General features: G+C 35.2%; 1 protein-coding gene across 3 annotated transcripts in view; it reads right to left on the bottom strand.

The window, feature by feature from the left end:
- LOC139139800 (ly6/PLAUR domain-containing protein 6-like) overlaps positions 1-22,090 on the bottom strand; it is a 97,371-nt gene that overhangs the window by 71,368 nt on the left and 3,913 nt on the right. Inside the window, exons 1-2 of one of the 3 annotated variants that reach the window (XM_070708724.1) lie at positions 17,066-17,172; positions 8,183-8,322 (exon numbers count right to left, since the gene is read on the bottom strand). The exons of 1 other annotated variant lie outside the window; for it this stretch is intronic. The gene's annotated coding sequence lies outside the window, so the exon portion shown is untranslated. Of the gene's footprint in view, positions 1-8,182; positions 8,323-17,065; positions 17,173-22,090 lie in introns of those variants that run through there. One more of the 3 variants, XM_070708722.1, reaches the window with a different exon arrangement.

Consider the following 22,090-nt stretch of genomic DNA (forward strand, 5'->3'; position numbering starts at 1 on the left):
TATTGTAGTTCATGCTGTCATAATTACATGTCTGCATGATGAAATATGATTCTTTTTTGCCTTTTTTAAATTTTATAATGACACCCCCTTGTGTAAAATCTGTTCATTCACCATTGCCAAATATCAAGACTTGACAGTTAATGTACTCCAGAATATGTTAGATACATTACTGGTAATAGAAACAGTGTATCTCATAATTGCTTTCAAAGAAGCAAACATCACAGTGGGTGGAGGGACATTGCATACATATATCTCTGCATTGATTAAACAAAAGTTTTAGTGATTTTGATTTCCATACAAAATTGCAAAGTGTTATTTTGATATGTACATGTATACCACTGGAACACAAGATGCATTGCGTCTTCCTTGTAACTCATAATCTTAAATGTAAGAACATCTCCAAATATCGTTACATCTACTCCCATCATGATACATCAATATATGTCACATACCGGTGAACAATTCTTTTTTGATTTGAAGATAGAGTATAAAGATACAAACCAATGGCTGTTATTACCAATGAACCCAAAAGAGCTGATATCAAGATGTGACAACACACACAACAAATGCACGTGTTTATTTCATACTTATCAAATTTTCAACAGGCTATAAAGGTGATATCACAATGTATTACACATATTCACATTGACATTACCATGCCTTGTTCATGTATTCAAATCAGGATGTTGTTCTGATGCAGTTCAGTTTCTCCATTAAGGAGTAACATCAAGACAGCAGAGTCATCATCATCATCATTGTTATCTGTTTCTGCTATCTTGTCATTACTTGTAGTGGTGTACTTTGGCAACTGCCATTACTGTGTAAAGTAGATCTTCATTGACAATGCAATGTACATCAATTGATGATTGAAACCCATCTCATATGACTGCAAACTAGACATATTTGTTTATCACTCATTAACGATTGTGAACACTTGAACTCAAATGACAAATGATTGTGTACATACTGAAGGAATTTGGAGTATTTTACACATTAAAATGTTTATATTACAATTTTACATGTCATGTGTATAACCCACAGTCTTTCTTGTCTTTCTAACCATAGACCCTAAAGTGTCTCTATTCCAACACAGATTTATTGCATTTACTTGCTTTCTATTTGACATTTGAAGATAGAAATCTGAATTTCTTACTTTTATTGAACATTAACATCGTCAGTATCCTTGCATCACGAGTGGTTTTGGTATCCTAGATTTGTATATGATTTGTGATATCAATGAATATTTGTACAATGTTGGAGAGTTTTATGACAGCAGCATAATAAGGATAAACTGCTTGATGAGAATTCATGTGTCAGCCACTAGTGTTTAGACCAAGAAATCTTCAATTTTTTGTTTTAAGTTTCAGTTTGTATGGAAGTGACTATACTAGCAAAACGGTACGGAAAATTATGTTTTCAAATGAATGTTGATGATTTACAGGGAAGTCTGGGTCACTGACTAATGTAATTCATTAAAACATAAATGGACAAGAACTGTCACTTGAAATATTACTGATATTCCTAAAAGATATAAACTTTTTGCCTTTAATTTCAGAAACTGCCAGCCTTTCAGGACTCCTTAAGTACCATCATATTTTACATAACAAGGAAACAATAATTTTTCTAGTCACAATCATAACATGTTCTGCCTTCAGGCCAGAGATTCCTGATAATATATGCTTTGTTTTTCCTATCAGCTACAATTTGACAACTTTCAAGATTGAAGAACTACTGATCATTAATATGTTGGCATTATTTCATGTACTAAATGTTAGTCAGTATCAAAGAGACTGCTTGAAAAGACTATTTTTTTCATAAAATAGCTGTTGTGTTAAACAGTGACTCACTCAGCATTACTCACAGACCATGAACCAAAAACAATCTCTATGCCTCTGCACAATTTCTAAACTATCTCTTTTTTATGAAACTGAAGAAAATATATCACTAACTAACAGGAAAAACAATGCAAAAAATATGTACACACCATTATATCCGTTTTGCACAGAAATTTGGCTGTGAACCATGTTAATATCAATTTTTCATGTTAATATCAATTTTCTTTCAGTTTTTCATTCCAAACACATTGCTATAACAGCTACAGAATGTCTTCAGTGTGAAATTCTATGGTAAATCATATGATATAGTGTATGTGTCCCAGGATACATTTTCACTATCATCATGCTATTTAATTTCAATGGTTATTTGTGGTTAGTTTTAATATTTCTGTACATTTTCCCATATTATTTTTTTATACTTTTTTCTTTTCATTTTCCATGTAATTCAAACTCTAAAACACCTCCTAAATGACAGATGTGTGTGTGTGTGTGTATGGGGGGTGGGGGTGTTAGCCACTTTTTGACAAGTACCAAATGCAAACTGACAGACCTTCCTCCCCTTCCAGATGGAGGGGAGGGGGAAACTGACCATTCCCCAGTAACTTGGCAACTTAGCCATAGTGGTATTTGCCAGAGTTCAGATTTATCATTGATTACATGTCTTGATTCAAGCATACACACTCTAATTACTTCTTCAAATACATGAAATAGGAAGGCAAATATGAACAGAACTATGAATTTAACTTAATTTTACAGCTTTAGTGCCTTTTAAGTGACATCTGATATTGTTTATTTTGAAAATGGCATTTTATTAATGGGATAGTCACAAATCAATAAGAGGGAGGGAGCTGCAGGCAAATCAATACAGATACACTAAAATCTGATGCCACAGTAATTGTTCAAAAAATACTTTCAACACAAAAAATTGTACAAAGGGCAAATTGACTGAAAGATTAAATCAAATATCTGCAGAGAAAATAATGGTGTGAATATTCTATCTGAATCATGTACTACATGTAATGAAACCTCAATGCCCTTGGATAAACAGAGTTACTTATATCTCAATTTTCAACATTTTTCAGGATTTTTGAACAAAGAATTAATTCAATATTTGATGAATGTGATATTGGTTTCCCAAATTGATATTTCAATCATTTCAATGATATTTATTCTAAACATATCAATGAACATCACACAACGTACAGATCTGCAATGCAAGAACAAATTGCAAAAATTACATGGATATCTGTAAGGAAGATTAGCAGATGTTGGCTAGAATTTTATTTAAAACAAAAATATATTACCACGCACAACATTCTATTTCTTACATTATCATATCATTCTTATATCATTACATATCATTACATTTTTTAAACTGAGACTAGGTATTGTGAGTGTATTCAGAGAAATTCCTAATGAGGTCTATCTACATAAACATTCAAGGTAAGACTCAACAACAGCAGACATCAAGACATCCAAGAATAATGAACGTTTTCATCAATATCTGTCTCCTTTATTCATGAAACTAGTTATGCATGTAATTTAGAAACACTCGAGGATGGTCATTGGGTAAATACAATTTTTCATACTGTTCTTGTAACTGTACAATAAATGCAGAAGCAATGACAGTGTAACTGCAACAGATTATTTATTAAAGAAAAAGTCTAAGATTATCTTGCTGTCCACTGTTTCAACTAATTTTACTATGACAGTCACAAGTTGACAGTAACTTCAATCTGTAATTATCTTGTATTGATAATTACATGACATTTCTCTTCCATTGTAACATTGCCAGATACCTTGGGTAGGTGGCTTGTTTAATGTACAGTAAAATTATTTTGATTGTAATTCAAGAAGTACATACATTAGTTAATTTTCTTGAACAAGTTAGAAAATAAATGCTTTTACACAAAGCACATACATGTACTCATTTAACCTGCTATTATTACAGTGTTTTTGAAAAGGTTTTAGAAGATTACAGATAATGGTTTAGGAACCCTATTACTATTTCTAATGTTCTCTACTATGCTTACATTGGTATACCCAGGGGAACCCCAGCAACATGACAGGGAACCCTGGTAAAATTTACCTACTGGGTAACGCCCTTGACAAAAACACAATTCTATTTCATGCCAGATTGGGCTAGGCCACAAACAGTAAGCCAATTATTGATTTCTTTAATCAAGACAAAGCTGATTTTTAAATCACATTGGTAGTCTTAATCTGCTTGTTCCAACTATCAGTGTGTTAATAAGATTATTGCAATACTGCTCAGTGTCAAACCAATAAGTACAATGGTCAAGTGGGGCCACTTACAGTACATGCAATTACAGGTGGTGATGTGAAGAAATTCACAATATCATCAACTCATATTTCAAAACACCACAGTACACTTCATGATAAGTGCAGACATGCATGGACATTTCACAAGATAATAATTTCATAAGATGATAATTCAATGCTAAAATAATTGTGTTGTAATATTTATTTTGTGATAGTTATTCTGAACCTTTTAAAATAAATACATCCAATAAACTTGATAGACATATTGAGAAGCACTGAAATTTGTTCCATACAGATTAAAGAAATTTCAAAATTTATTTTTCCATGATATTTCTTATACAGTACAACATTGTACTGTATAAATTGTCAATAACTTTTTCTAGTTTATCTTCTTGTAATCAAAAAATTGTTTTCATGATTTGAATTCAATGAAATATATTTTGTAAAGCTGTTTTGGTTTTTCTTAAGTCATACTAAAGCAAATTAACTAATTCAAAACACAAGGAAAAAGTTTAAAGAGCCTGATATTTCACTGTCTTGACATAAATACAGCTGATTTGAATGAACACTCCACACTGAATGGTTTAAAATAATATTTGATGTATCTGCAAGGTTGGGTTAGCCTGGCCCCCAGTTGCTTGGCTTTTCTCAGCAGCAGTTACTGGCTGACCAAGGGACTTGTGGGCCAATGTGTTCACCCAACAATCTATGCAACAACCAATAACAGGACAGTCTGCTTAAGTTTAATATTTATATGCCAACAGATTTGGAGCAAGGCTAAGGTGTGGTTATTTATGGTATTTCAACTTAATAGTGATGTTGTATAAACTTTAAATATGGTGATGTAGTGACTGCAATTATTGATGATCATACAGTGGCAGTGATGCAAACAGAGGTTGACATGCCCTTGATGAAGCATATGTCTACAAGTATGTCGGAGTATCTCAGAAGTTACTCAAATTACGCCGGCAACTTCTTTGATTTGTTTCTAGCAACTCATATTTCTACTGCACAGTTGTTGGTTAAACTACCAGCTGCAGGAAAACATGGATTGATAAATAATTAAGTTTTGACATTTCAAGATGACCTTTGATGAGAAACAAGACCTACCAATAACATTTTGATATGATGGTAAACAACTCATGGGCCTAAACAAACCAAACCTCCATTGGTTTAAATTACTGTGTTGCCAAACTTGCCGGTTTGCCATTGACAAGGAAACTATTCAGCTCATCTGGGTGACAGTGCAGCAGGATTTTCAAGTCTCAATTATCTCTGCATGACCACTTCAAGAGAAGCATGGCAAAACTTGAAAGGGGAAGGCGGTCCTTTGACCTCGTAAACTGCAGGGGTTGAGCTTATTAGTGGGACTACCCGCTGGTTTCAGGTGAGACAGATACCATACCCCTTGATGTTGTGATCTATTCACAAACCTTACACTTCATCCTCTTTGCTTTATTACAACATAGTTTACCGTTCTGAGCTCCAAGGTTTGTCCACTGTTCCAGAAGTTTTCAGTAAATATCCAGCAAAATCACAAACTGAGCTACGCCTATTCATGCGTGAAGCTGAGGCTTTGATTCAGAACTGAGTTCTGTTGATGCTAAGAGATTCAAAGAACATGAAGAGGACTACCAACGAACGGCATCTTTGTTGAACATTACAAATAAAAGGCACCTTACACTACAGAGATGCTTGGATTAACACAGCAGTGGATAATGAAATGACGACATTAGGCTGAGAGCTTCTCACAGATTCACTCCAAATGACCACAAGTGGGCCTTGTTTAAATCTAAAGAAAAAGACCCATTGAACCAAGAAATTATCACTACAAAGGTTATACACACGTTTTCTGGTAGTTAACAAGTCCTGGCTGGCAAATTGCTTCTAATACAAATAGTTTAATCACAAGGTCCTATCATAGGTGCCAGAAATAGGTGTGCTAATTGCTTTTTGCTCTGTTAGATTTCATAACAAAATACATTCCATGGATTGTGGGGGGAGGGCAGTATAGTCCCCATTTCTCACACCGGTACATTCTATGGAGTACAATATCCAAAGTGCCAGAAATTCTTGTTTGAAAAATCCATTCCCCTTGAAACAGATCATCCCTTCATACCGTCAAGCGCCAACGTGATTGCATTTCCAAATAAGGAGAAATCTATTCAGTTTCTTTTAAGAACTTCATAAAATGTTGCTGGTTTTACACACACACACACACACACACATCAACATACATACATCCATACATTCATCAATCCATCTATCCAGCCATACATTGAAACATAATATGCCTCCATCAGCTCTTCCATTCATCTATACATACATACCGGTACACATAGAAACAAAATGATGAGGTATTTAAATATGAAAGGCAACTTGAAAAGGTAAATGAAGAGGTCATCAGTCCTTCATCGGATGTTTATGTAAAATCTACCACACACTGTGATTAAAGGATAGGCTCTGATAATCACAGATTGTAATAGAAGCCATAGAAAGGTAATGGATACAGTATAGCCACACCTGTAACAACACTGTGTTAAATCTACCAGACCTGTGAGAGGCATCATTGTGTCTGGTAGGAACCACACACCTGTGTAAACTGGGTCAGTAATGATTACTTTGGAATTGTTTTACTGCATTTACAACAGTTTTGTCTGAGAAATAATTAGGTTGACCACTTTGGGATGTTTTAAAAGTCAATACTGACAGTCAATTTCAAATGCCTCTTTTGTAACCAAAAGTCAGCTCTCTAGTCATACCGTTAACAACAACTGAGTAATACTAATCATTGCATGAAAACAAAATTGTTGATTTGGAAATTTACTTTCTATGACTCAATAAGAAATGAAGTTCCTGGCTATTTGCTTGACTGGGTTAAAATCTGAAATGTCTAAAATAAATGAATCTGAATCAAACGTTAGAGAGAGCGCAGTATTTCCAGAGAGGCTGCTGTTGATTTCATATCAAAGCAATTTTAATGAGTCAAACTTGAAGAATCTTGGTGGAGCACATCTTTCTAACAATAACATTGTTGTGATATGCTTGGTAGATTCATGAATGTACCACAGTCCATGGTGGATTGTATTACCTGGTTCTTTCTTTGTGGACGTAATCAACCACTCATGATATGTTGTTATTCATCAATGCCATGAAAGCTCACGTAACCCCACTCCACCTCATGATATAGAGGTTTCAATGTGTATAATCTTCTATTCACGATATATTGCACATTTCAACCTGTCTTGCCAAGATTATGCCCTAAGGTATATCTCCCTCAGGTAAATGTATGCACAGTATTGTAAACAGTGGTATGAATGTATTATGATTGTTTTCCATGCTGCTAAAAGGTCAGTTTTATGGAAATCTTGATAATCTCCACAGACTATGCTCCATGATCTATGGTGGATTACATACACCCTCTGTATTCATTCAGTGCATTCAGCTGTGTAGTCCACATGATCAGATGACTTTTCAACTGTCCAACATTTATAAAATGATAAATATAATTGACATTCTCATTCCAAAATAAAAATCTCAAGGAACTTTAAAATACAAGTCTATTGGATCCGCTGATGACATGTGTGACTGCTACAATGGTAAATTACTATAGCAACGCCTTGAGTATCCCCCCACAAATGTTTGTATTAAGAAACGTACCACTCATTAAGTCTATCATCAAGATCCATTAACTACATTTTGAAAAAAGACTAAAAAGGTTTTTGATTTTGGTACAAAAACTTATGAAATCTATTGCAGTGTAACATCAAAACCAAGTCCCCACAACTCAAATATATAACCATCTATGATTAATTATTCATTCATGGTATAAACTGTGATTATCAGTGACAGTAAACATTTGAATCTTCACCATTTTAATATCAACAGAAATGTAGGATGCATTCATTTAATTAAAGATAAAAAGTTAATACTTGGAACTGTTTGAGTCATGATTTGTGTCAAATTGACAATACAAAGACCCTGCACTGAGACTACCATTCAAACACTTTCCAGAGACAACATGGAAGAATTTAAGAATTTAAAAAAAGAAATCATCAACTTACCTTCAGAGTAATTCAGTCCTAATTCAGTCCTGAGTAAAATTGTACTATCTACTCTACCAAGACTGACAACTCACTGCAACACCTCTGTGACACAACCAATGGGTCATTACCATTAAGGATATTAGTTGTTACATTGATTCCTACCAACAAAACACAACAAACATTGAGTTTACAAAGTGACGGGAACTGCTTTGAATTCTTTGTACATCACTTAAACTGAAAAAGGCATTGCTAACTCTGAAAATGTTGAAAAGCCAGCCTTACCACATGACATCATACTTTCATTTACCTGTTACTGTAATATGTAAGAATGTATTTTGACAAAATCCTGTATTTTTGTTTTGGAAAGCAATGAATTTGTGAATGTGATTAATAGAATTTGTCACAAATTTTTACAAGAAAATAACAGTATAAAGTGAATTTCTGTAGCTCCTTTTACTGAATGGCTGTGGAAAACAACATACCGGTAAATAATAAATATCACTATGTATTAAGGATGATGAAACTTAATTCTGGATAGAATATACATATTTCAGTGCAAAGACCCGTCAAAATACCAATTATGCAGAAGATACCTGTTACAAACTTAAAAGTAAATTTCTTTTAAAAAGAAATTCAAAATATATTAGTGAGACAATTACATTTTTTATACTATTAAAGTCCAGCATAGTAAAACAACATCCTGAGTTTGGATGTTACCTCAAGCTACTTCACATGTATATCAATGTGGAGGCTAGCCTCACCTTCCAGACCTTGTCACTTCACTCATGCATAATAATTATGGTAAAGGGCGCCGTAAGTGATTGAGAGTGAAGGACTTACCATGGAGTTGCAACAAGAGGGAGGAGCGAAGCGATGAGGTCTGTAGACTACAAATATCTGCATTCAAAGTCATTAATACCTACCAATAAAATATTCCCTTGACATTTGAAACAATTGACAAAGATGTTGTACATATTCAACAGAAGGAGAAACTTGTAAAAATAACAACAAATTAACTGATGACTGCACTGATAAACTTGCCAGGACTTTTACCTTACAAAATGATGTGCCGATCACAAGACTTGTACTTTCAGGGATTTCAAAAACAGCTGAAAAACACTCATTTGTAGAAAGAAAATCATCGTCAATGACGCTGTACCTTCTCTAATGTGTGGCCAGGTCAGGTAATTGGTTGTTGGCATGGAGTTGTTGGTAAATAGTTGATGATGTAGGGGCATGAGGTGGGATATGGACCCAAAGAACCCAAAGGATGATTAAATACATCAATCAAAAAAATTCTAAGCTACAGTATAAACTGCCTAAAGATAGTTCAATGTGGAAAAAAGTTAAACAATTCAGAAGTAAGAATTAACAGTCCAAAATAGTAATGATGCACTTCCTTACTGACCTGAGTGCATGTGAACTTGAATACACAACCTGGCATCTGTAAATTAAATGTATACCAAGTGATCATTTCCAGTCACTTTTAACTGTTTTTAATGGATTTTCCAAAGAGTCCTGTGGAAATGATGAAAAACGCTTATCTGGTCTTGTGTTTGTATAACCTCATGGCTGATAATTGTCATAGTATTGAAAAAAAATTGAAAGTGAAGAAATTACTGTTTTTAATAGGCATATTTTCCTTGAAATACATGACCGTGTAAAGAATATATGCTAAAAGTGTTTAAAAGTAAATTTCTTTTCAAAAAATAATTTAATTTGTGACCAAAGGATTTTTATTCTTTGAGTTTACAAATTCAAACATTGCAATTTGTTCAATCATCTTGTGCAGTGCAAAATTTATAAAATGACTGAAAAACAAAAAAAATTGGCAGAATTACAGTCTTTGTGATGTAAAATTATGGGTTGACATCACGATAATTGTTAATCTGTTTGAAGTACTAATATACTATAATTTAAAAAGAAAAATTCATGCAGAAACGGTAAAATATATTGTCAGCAATGTAGTGTTAATTTTGACTTTACATCAAAATATGCCTTTGCTGGATACCAAATATATAGGGCGAAATATCAGCCATGTTCAGCAAAATCCACACAACAGCATTGATCCTTTTCTAATTTGATTTGATTTGCTTATGTTATCCTTGTGTGACAGTCAGTACAATATGGAACTTGAACACAACACAGTGAATAAGTATGCTGTAAATGAAATGGTGTGGCTGCATCCACATGCAGCAATAGGAGTGCCTTTGTCTCTCACCCCTCATTACCAACCTGTCCCATCCCTGAAAAAATAGTTTGGTCTTTATTTATAATGTTAATAATTTCTGTATTTGTTAAAATGTGCGCATCTCAAAAACTTTTGATCATAAACATTTTCATTGTTTTTATAGCTGACCAATCAGTTAACCTGTTTATTTTGAATATTTGCGCATTTTTCCTCAGTATTTGACATTTTCTGAATACCTTCTTATTCAGTTTGTCATTTTCTAAAAGTTTAAATGCTCGAGCTCCATTGTGTGGTCAAGCTTTCCACAAGCATCAAATGTGGTACTTCATATAGGAGGGTCTGCCTCTAGAGGGCGGGCATCATGAACACTCCTGTGTTTGTTGGTTAATTCCTCCACGTAAACTTCTGATTGTACTGTAAACATTGAACATGGCCGACGTCCGATTTTCCTGTCTAAAACTTTCACTCATTTTCGTTCATATGACTCTGAAACTCCAGGAAACGATTGGGAAGAAAGGGTTATCTTGAAATATTGAGGTACTCGCCGATATTTTGCAAAATTAAATCAGAAAAAATGCAAGGAAAATGCCGACAGGCTTACACAATGACAGTTTTCAGACTCGGAGGCATATGATCATCTCTGCAGATTATGCAACAGGCCCAGATCACGTGAGGCCATGAGGGGATATCCACGCAACTCAGTACCAAACACTAGCGCTCACAGAGTGAGCAAACACAAAGTGAGTACCCCTAACGTCAGCTCAGTAGTCTGTAATAGATTGTAGTCAACTAAGAAACCTTGGAGAAAGGCTTAACACTGTGGCTATGCCGCTAAGTCCCTTTTGATTTTTGTCATAGCTCAAACTCGTTCTCCCACACCTCACCTGAGCCATGAACACCCCCACCAGTTTATGATATGACCCATCACAATGGCATGACGTCAACGGATCTTGACAGACGGAAGTCTTGACAGACGGAAGTTCTTGACAGCAGCATATTGGTTTTCAACTCTAATACCTTCTCTGTCTATAAATAGACACGAGAAGGTAAAAAACTACAGTGTTTGTGAGATAGGTAGAATGAAGCTATTGCTGCAGTTTACTAGGATAAAAAGTGTTCATCAACTTGCTGACTGGTTGTATCTTCCAAATTTCACCGTCCTGAAATGAGATCTACAACAACGCAGGTCTGTCATCATAGTTGTAGGTCTGTTGAAGGTCACAACTTTCTGCATAAAAGTAGTGTTGTGATTTTGAAGAAGAAAATGAAAGAGGAAGTTACGGTTTAGTTTTTGCAAGTTCCAAATACATAGAAAATACTGTAAGGAGATCAGGCAACTGAAATGCATCTTGAGTTAGGTCAAGGGTCATTTATAATATTTGAATTCAGCACTCTGCCTGCTACATGTACATCATCATAATGGAATGCATTGGTATAGTCTCCAGACTTTCATCTCTTCACTCACCGCCATGTCTGTCTCTACTACCAGTAGTGCACCTTACTTGGATTTATCAAATTGTGTCAGCAGCAACTCAGGTCTGAAGAGATGGACTTTATAGAGACAAGCGTTACTAAGCATATTCACAAGTGCATGCAGCAGAACATCAGAATGGCCAGAGTAAAACTGATATTTTTTGTTTCAAGTTTATCACTGTCAAAATATTGTCACATTAAATGCTACATTCCAGGAGGTTCATCTGACCAATTATGCCCTCAAAAGGTAACTTGATCCTGTTATTCCAACCTGGCCTGGGGTCAATATCCATTTCAATAGCTTTGCTCTTCTACAAGCTATGTTGAGAATTCTGCAGGGGTTATGTACACAGGGCATGTACCTGTAGTTCACTCAACAAGACCAAATGTCGGCTTGGTCAAGCATCTCAGTCATGCAGATCTTATGTACACAGGGCATGTACCTGTAGTTCAGGCAACAAGACCAAATGTCGGCTTGGTCAAGCATCTCAGTCATGCAGATCAGTTTACAGTTGTCAGACATGACAAGCTGTGCATTACTGAGTTGTTGATTTCTAAAAATTCAAGGCATTTAGATTTTGATAGCATGCACACCTACAGGATACCACACTGACATATGTAGTGAATATTTCCACTATTATTTATTTTCCTCAAAGAAGTACCAATTAACAAAAGAGTCACTCTGTTGATGATATTTCTCCTGCTCTACACAGCCATGTCAACAAAGAGTCAATGACAATATTATGCTTAGAGTGGACTGCAAATGTTGGGAACCTCTGATAGGAGAAAAAAAACTGTATTATGACACTTCCAACTGCCTGGGGTTCAAAATATGAGATAAAGAGAAACAATACAAAATGAAATTAAACGTTCATTCCGTTCAAAGTTTGTTTGCACATTATAATTTGTTACGCAGAGACCAATACAAGGCATCATTTTACAAGTGGTATAGCCAAAAAGTGATGACGTCAAATCGCCGTACACAAAACACAGACACCTTGTAATTATGACACTGTGTATTGTGCATGGCAATTTGACATCATCAATCTGTGGCTATACCACTTGTAAAATGATGCCCAATACAATCCATGTTGTTGTATATACTCTACAGTAAGTCTTCCTTCATAGGCATTACATTGGGTAATTGAGATAATTACCACGGTGTAGTCAGAAAATAATGTATCAAATGGCGGACTACCACTTTCTAAATGGCTGTGGTATTAAAACACCACAGGGGAAGCCAACCAACTGGTTTAGAAACACAGTGGCTTTACATACATATATACATCATGTACATGGAGTCACTGGGGTTGTATTTAAACAGCATTGCAATAGGAGCACTCCTGTTACAATTTGAAGACTTTCCCTTCAAGCCAACTAGTTTCCTCATCTTACAACAAATTTTTAAACGAGAACTTCAGTTTTAACTGATCTGCATTGGCTTCCAATAGAGGCTTGCATTATATTTAAAGTTTTGCTACTTACCTTTAAAGTTGTTCATGGAATCGCACCACTTTACTTGAAAGAACTGACCGAAATGTATGTCCCATCCAGAGACCTGCGATCATCGAACTCTGTACGGTTAGTGCCACCACGAGGGAAGTTTAATAAAGCGTACGGTCAAAGAGCCTTTTCTGTGTGTGCACCTGATTTATGGAATTCTTTGCCGGTTGAAATTCGTACTGCTCAAACTATTGACTGTTTTAAACGTGGTTTAAAGACACATCTTTTTACTAAGTACTATTCATAGGTCCATTTATGTTTTTACAGGGACTACTCATTTCTATATTTTATTCTATTGGACTCGGTTTTACTGGACACTATATTTTATCTCATTTTCTAATTTTTAATTCATCATTTTTAATTTTAAGTCAATTCTGAGTTGTTTTACTATTTGATAACTTTGTCTTTTTTTGTCCTTTATAGTATGTACAATGCACTGAGACGTATGTGTAGTGCGTTTCTTAAGAATTAAATAATAATAATAATAATAACTTCATGTTGGTTCTCTTTTCAATAGAAAACTGTAATTCCCAACTGCCCTCTTGCCATTATATGAATTACCCACCCCCCTTACTCTCAAAAATGAACTGAATACTGCTCCCAACCCACCAGACTTGCTCGAAGTCTGTGGACATATTAAAGATATCAATACAGAATAAACTGAAGAAATAAACTTCAGTAGACTGTTGTGTCAGTGCTTGGCAGTCACAGAGATTATGGGGTTAACGCGATGGCTCACTAACCAGTATAAACTGCTGCAAAGAAAAGCTAAGTCACTGGGGCCAGTCTCCCAATCAACCTACCAACTCTTTTTTGAAAGTTGCCTGCCGAGCAAAAGAGTAATTTTCCAATCAACCAATGATCGAAAAATTGCCCACATGTCCACCAAGAAATTGTTTGTGAACATCTTTCTTGTGAACATCATTGTCCGTTCACTTGTAAACAAGAATTCTAGGATCTTGGAAAACCATTGGTAACAGGTGTGAAGTGCCTCTTGAACAGTTTGCATTTTTCATTGGTTTTTTAAGAGTTTGTAGAATAGATAACAATCTTCATTATCAATACATACACTGTCAATGATTGACAATGAAGCCTAGTAGAGAAGATGGGATCAGGCACGGCGGTCTCTCCAAAATAATTTGTGGAGTGACCGTGGATCAGGCAAGAAAAAATACTCAATACTGACTACAGAAGAGACAGACAGAATATGAACCAATCCCTAAACCTGCAAATATTGAATGCTATCATTGATAAGATAGTTACACAATTTGGTAGACTACTGACATTTCAATGGTACCACAAAGCATTGAGAATGACTGCTTTCAGTTCATCTTTAACATGGTATTTACCAGGAAATATTCAAAAAGAGCATTCTTAGAAGCTTTTCACACTTTTCTATAAAATGGTCTATTTGCTGTCTAAGATGTTGAATGTAACAAGATTAATATCACTTTGCTATTGATCTATACAAGATAAGACTAGACAGATCTATTGATACAATGAAATGTGGTGACACTCAAATAGCATGCTGTTTGACAATGTGCTTGGAATAATCTGTTAGATCAAAGGATTATCTCTGACAGTGAAGGTAGCAATTGTCAGCTCATAAGCTGGAATTAACTGCCATTAACTACACCAAATACAATTAACTCTCACCTGTGGCATGTCTACTGTTCTGTTGACAAGAGTGAATTTGAATTTACAGGTAAAAGAATTTATGTACACAGATTGGTACGGTCACTTTACATGCAGTATGGTTCCTCCATCATGGTAGAACCATGCATGCAGCTTTCTGAGTCACAACAATACTATTACTATATGTATAGACCACATTTGATGGTTGCCATTCAAATATTATATTATCAGAGGTAGAAGAGAGAATTGATACCTCTATCTCCTGGTCCTCAAGTCCTATGCATGCAACTATGAAATACCTTCAAAAAATAGTGAATTTTCCACAGATGGATTTTCAGCATTTTAATTTCAAGAACACAGATGGATTGGTTTATTAAAATACAAACAGATGCATGCAATGACAAGATGTGATATGTACATGAACAATTCACAAAAGAGAAATAATAAAATATTTCCAAATTTGGTTTCATCAATACATGTATCTGAAAACATTCTAACACACAATATCACAAGTGTCATTTATGATGACAAAAATTGTAATAGAGCATAGTTATGTAATATTATAGATTGATAGATATCTCCCGATCACTTATGTAATATTTATGTAATAGTTATGTAATATTATAGATTGATAGATATCTCCCAATCACTTATGTAATATTTATGTAATAGTTATGTAATATTATAGATTGATAGATATCTCCCAATCACTTATGTAATATTTATGTAATAGTTATGTAATATTATAGATTGATAGATATCTCCCAATCACTTATGTAATATTTATGTAATAGTTATGTAATATTATAGATTGATAGATATCTCCCAATCACTTATGTAATATTTATGTAATAGTTATGTAATATTATAGATTGATAGATATCTCCCAATCACTTATGTAATATTTATGTAATAGTTATGTAATATTATAGATTGATAGATATCTCCCAATCACTTATGTAATATTTATGTAATAGTTATGTAATATTATAGATTGATAGATATCTCCCAATCTCTTGATCTCTGACTTTTCAGCATATTCAAAGATCCTTAAAAATCTATAACAGGAAAGGGTGACATTTTCTGCATCATCATGGAATATCATTTCCAAAGGTTTTCAAATTTGACATCAGCTTGAGCAATTAGTACTGTACATCCTACATTTACAGACTACACATATATGTACATCCATGTACATGACATCAACATACGGCATGAGCTAAACTGACAAATCTCTGGCAACCAATGAGTACATTACAGAATTTATGGTGTACCCCATATCTCAGTCAAAATTGCTCCTGAAGGTTCCAAAGTTTACCAATATTTGAACTCTTGACTCCATGGTAAAATATATGTTGCATTTATGCCTGCTAGTTGTCACATATCAAGTGCACATATAACACATTGAAAGGTACAAGAATTTCACTAATACATATCATCCCATGAGTAATTTCAAATTATAAGAGTTTGAAATCACACTTTATCAAGCACATGACTCATCTCTGCAAGTAGAAATTCCTTTCAGACATATTTGTTGTGGAGTTTGAAAATTATCAATCCACAATTACTTCACATGTTAATGTCACATAGTGGTGAAAAATTCCAGTTCAGCTAGGGATGCAAACACAGCAAGTTCAGATTAATAGAAGGCTACATGTATTATATGAATGCTATCCACTCTTGGCTGTGTGCACACATTCAACACAAAACACCGTGAAAAATTCCAATCACCTTTCAAGAATCACAGAAAGAAACTCTTTGATCTTTTTGACAAGTCTTTAAGACGATATACCAGTCTTCTGAAATCTCTCTCTACCCATATACCAGTCTTCTGAAATCTCTCTCTACCCATAATACATTGAGTATTACTTTCTACAAAGACTCTTATCACAAGATGTTTTATTCATGAAGATTTAAATATTACGGAGAAAAATCTTCACTTAATTTGGGATTTCAATACATTATCTATTTTTCTCACAAATCCATCCTTGCAAAGGCCCTGGGGTTAACCTGCCTAGCATTATAGTGCACCTAGACTAAAGAAGTAGTTTCTCTGGAGCAATAAAAGTCTTATGGATGAGACAGTGGTAAATAAATACCTGACTCTTGCTCCAGGAGGACCTTGTGTAATCTCTAGATTTCCCAAGTCCATTTTAACTTCCTCCATCACAACTGAACTCAGGACTACATGTCTACATTGCCATCACTACAGAGGAACAATAGACAGGTTTGGCTACATGTTTTATGTGAACGTGAACCCGTAGAATTCATGTTGGCATACACGTTCACGAGCAAAAATCTGTTTGGCTACGCATTGCGTAACCTGTTCTCGTGGCACGCGCAAGAAATGATTCGGCTCGGGTCCCCGGAGTCTGTTTCCACATCACAGGGATAGCTAAATGGTTACCTGGTATGCCCTAAACACATGAAATGTCACATAAAAATAACGAAAATACATGAATACCTTTGAGGATGTCACTATCATATATCCAACTAACAACGAGCATGAATGATTCACAGTTTATATTATGTTTTGATACCTAAAGATGAGAATAAATTTACATGTTTACAAATTACATGAAAACAGCTGTTTCCACATAAATATGCGATGCTGACTCCGTGTACGTGGAGAACATACACACAAGTTGATGACATCTTTGCAGAAATTTGTGATGTTACTCGTTCACGTTCACATAAAACGTGAAGCCAAACCTGTCTATTGTTGGTATATTTACCTGCTACAGGTTCCTTCACAACCACTACAGAAATGTCCCAGTCCATAACAAAATAATGAAATGCATCTCAAAAAGAATAACCTTGGAGTAAATTGTGTACTTGTGTTGCTAATAATATAAGTATGTTTAGTCTTTTTCATCTGTTAATGGTGAAAATAGTCAGGGAAAATCATATTAGTCTTGAACCATATAATATAATAGTTTACCTGGATTAGCATATGAACTGTGAATGTCAGCCTGTGTCTAGCATTTGCTTTTTCATATATGTTGGATCATAACCTTGATGTTTGAAAACAAATTTCACAAATATTCATGGATCAATGTTGAAATTTTATCTTTGAACTGATAGTATTAAATACATTATCATTGAAACAATAAAATTAATAAGTGTGATTTGATCACAAGGTATGAACCCAGGTAGTAACATAAACTTTAGGTAACTCCAATCATCACTGATACCACACCTGGACATGACTTGTTGATTCATTTCAGTACAGTACAGTACAGTACAAAGGAAAGTTGTTTTATTACAGTTATTGATCTTTCATTATCATATTGACATCATATACTTGTAACTATGGTTACCAAAGATGCATCTTTTTGCACGAAAAGAAGAGAGACAGGACAGGTGTTGGCATGGACCTTTGCACAGATTCACACCCTCACATCAATACAAATATATCTCTCATTTAGATCCAATTTAATGTCATTAAATGCCAACTCAAGTGTAATGAAGGAGTAATGTGCTTTTAAAGAGTCAAAGGTCATCTAACAAAGGGTGGTTCATCTCCTTGTACCAATCAGAGGGAGTGTGTACCAAACACAGACATGGCTCATGGCACTGCTGTGACTGTTATTAAGATACCAGACTGGTTTGATACCAGATCAGTCTGCTATCAGACCAGCCTTTTGTCTTCAGAGGATTATGCAGCTTAAGCCAGCCATGATTAAGTTTAGTCCAATACCAGTATTATCAGCTTTCAGCAGGAGCTAATCCAGGTCCATGAATTTTGTGTGGATTTTAATCACAGTGCATCTCCTCTATTGTAACTGAATTGTGGTGGAATATATAAAATTATTTTTATTTTCTGGCAGAGTGGTTTTGGTATGATAAGAACTTTTAAAGGAGTTTAGCAGCTTCAAAACACAAGGAAACCAGATGGTGTTTGTTTACAGCATATCTTGAAAGTAGTTTTTTAGTTTTTTCCTCAGACCCAATTCATCTGCTTCAGCATTACCTACTTTATGATACAAATTTACATCCTTGTTCAGTACTATAAATAATATGTAAGGTCATTCTTCCTCAACCAATGCAGTCTTTCAAATATTCTGTACATCTGATGTAGATTCATTGATAAATTCATGTCATGAAATTTTGACATCTTGATCACTTTGAATTTTCGAGTAACACATTTGACCCAATCAGAAATGAACACATGTTCCATTTTTCATAACTTGAGAAGTTTTCCCATGGAAGACAGCAGGTATGTAGGAGTATCTCAAACCATACATTCCGAGTTCCAACACCGAGTCGGACTTGCAAGTCCGAGTACTCGGACTTGCATACTCCGAGTAAAACTGCTTACTCGGACTTGTATACTCCGAGTGCATGGCCTACTCGGAGTTGTATACTCCGAGTACATGGCCTACTCAGACTTGAATACACCGATACGTGTTCCTATAAATGCATATTTTGCCATACCGTTCAAGAAACGATCTGTCGGAAAAAGGTACTTTATTACTCACGGAGTTTTAATACGGCTAGCGCGGATCGATATGTCGAAAATCTGCTCTTTTGAAAAAAAGAATTTCATTTTCACGATGTCTTGTAAATCTGTTGCGCAATGCATATTTAGCCACGGTCCCTCCACAAGGAGCGACCATGATTTTAACCTCAGAAGAAAGCTGCTGCCACGGCCAGCAGCGAAGTTTTTTGAAAGATGACTTTAATTGACGTTACATTTACAGAAAACCAATAAACTTCAGGCAAGTCCAGCCAGTTACTCAGTTCGATATCGCACAGTATCGTTCCACTAGCGAAATCAATGCCTGACATCACAGGTCAAGTCAGGTCATTGTTTACGACCAAGTGGTCACTCGCACTGGGTTCATACTATACACGAGCGCACTGTGCTCATTTTATTTTGAAAAATTATTAGTTTAATTATTTTATCAAGACATCAATATGCCTAAAATGCATGGGCAAGTCTATCACGGCCTTGCAACGCCAGCAAACCAAGGCCATGACGTCACAGGTCGACAGGTCATTCGATAATGGCGTCCGTGTTACACGTAATTCGCCGCGATGCTCGCGCGGTGATCATGAAACGTTGTTGTGACCAATTCAAGTCATGTACCAAATCAGGATCTGATCCGGTAATGAAACGAAAAGACAAGACAAACTAATAATTTGCGTGACGGTAGCTACACTCGACAACGACAATGACTTGAGCGTGTTGTACAAGATGGTATTTTACACAGCAGAGAGATCGCTCTTTTCTCTGAGCGACTGAAAGTACATGTACTGTATACGCTGTTTGCAATTTTTATCACAAGATCGAATATTTCCTCTGTTTTTCCAGTATTGTTTTTCTACAAGCAAGTGTAACTCGGCGTATTCAACTCCGAGTAGGTAATGTACTCGGAGTATACAAGTCCGAGTAGGCCATGCACTCGGAGTATACAAGTCCGAGTAAGCAGTTTTACTCGGAGTATGCAAGTCCGAGTACTCGGACTTGCAAGTCCGACTCGGTTTTTGAACTCGGAGTATGCTGTTGAAGGCACTCTTACATACCTCAAGACAGAGAATAGCGTTAGCTCTGAACGCTACCACCCATCGAGGTCTTCAGGGATCATACTTACAACTACATCAATAGTTCACAATGTCTATATTCACCAGGCTGGAAGTAAACTGTTCTCAATCATTGTGCCACAAAAACATGCTAAAGATTATATTAACAATAGCCTTTTCAACACCTGGTACTCTAAGACGTTCAGTAATCAATATTTTAGAATTGTTCACAGTAGCCCAATTACAAATACAAATAAATACTGCTCATCTGTTTCTTTGAATTCGATTTTACCCAATGGTATGCCATCATCAGTTACAATTCTCATTCCACAAGACTGAATGTTTGTGTCCTGTTCAGCACCACCTTCCATGAAATTCATACAACTTGCTGTTGATTCATCAGCAGTTTCATGACATTTTTTGACACCAAATCTGTTGAAATTACAAATTTGTGTGTTTACATCGCTAAGTAAAAGCCTTGTTATGAGGTCCATACTGGACCAGTACAGGTCAAAGAAAAGCACACACACAATTTTTTTTCACACTCTCTCAAATGACTTTAAAAGTATGAACTGTGAGCAAACTCAATATATAGCTGACTTACCAAAGTAATTGAATTTTGGAACTACCCTAATTGCTTTATATGGAAAACTTGGACCTCTGTAGAGGTGAAAGGTTATGCAAAATAATTATATGCGGTTCATTTACTGTACATTTAAAAGTACTTTGTCTGGTTTAGTAATGCTCACTGCAATTTTATCGAAGTATATTCAATCCCTATTTGACGTTAACTTGTGAAAAAACATAGGTGAATACTGAATTTTTCTTGAAAACAAAAGATGTGATGTATATTCTAGTATTGTACAATGTCAGGAAAACCAGATAAAAGTTGAAAAATGTAATAATGGAAAACCACCAAGTTTGATTACTTGCTTCAAAAAGGAGGACCACATAACTCTATGATAAAGATATAAATAATGTGAAATCAGATAACGTTATACCAGCATTTGTCATAACTATATTGTGTAGTCTTTACTCTGCATTTAGCTGAAAATAGATGTCTCTTTTTTACGTCCATGGTCTCACAAGGCAAATAAATCCATTTGTCATGAAAATTACATTTTATGGATGTCCCATCCCAGTTTTTGAGTATCCATGTTTTGTACAACTACAAGGCAAAATACCTCACTGAAATTGTCAAACTGCTTGTATTGGATATCTAATTCTGACTTGAACTGTTATGATTTGAGGCTAATTTACATAAGAATCTTTTGGAATTTATCCATTCCTATCAGAGGACCCTGATCCATGCAAATTGTGTTGGTTACCTATAGACGCACTCTGCCAGTCCATTCAGGGATTTTTATTGAACTCACTTCACAAAACACCAGCTAAATCCACTTTAAACTGAGATAATCTCCCGTCTTCTCACCATTACAACAATGCCTATGCGATTCAAGGTAACTATCATTGTGCATGCCTTCTTTGAAGATACACAGACGATATAAGGTATTCACCGATTGAAATGGATAGTCTGATAACCATGCACTAGAAAATCATGGAAGAATCATGGAATACCTTCAAATGCTAAGAATTGG

This window comes from Ptychodera flava, chromosome 9, assembly GCF_041260155.1.
Source record: "Ptychodera flava strain L36383 chromosome 9, AS_Pfla_20210202, whole genome shotgun sequence".
In the NCBI taxonomy this organism is placed as follows: Eukaryota; Metazoa; Hemichordata; class Enteropneusta; family Ptychoderidae; genus Ptychodera; species Ptychodera flava.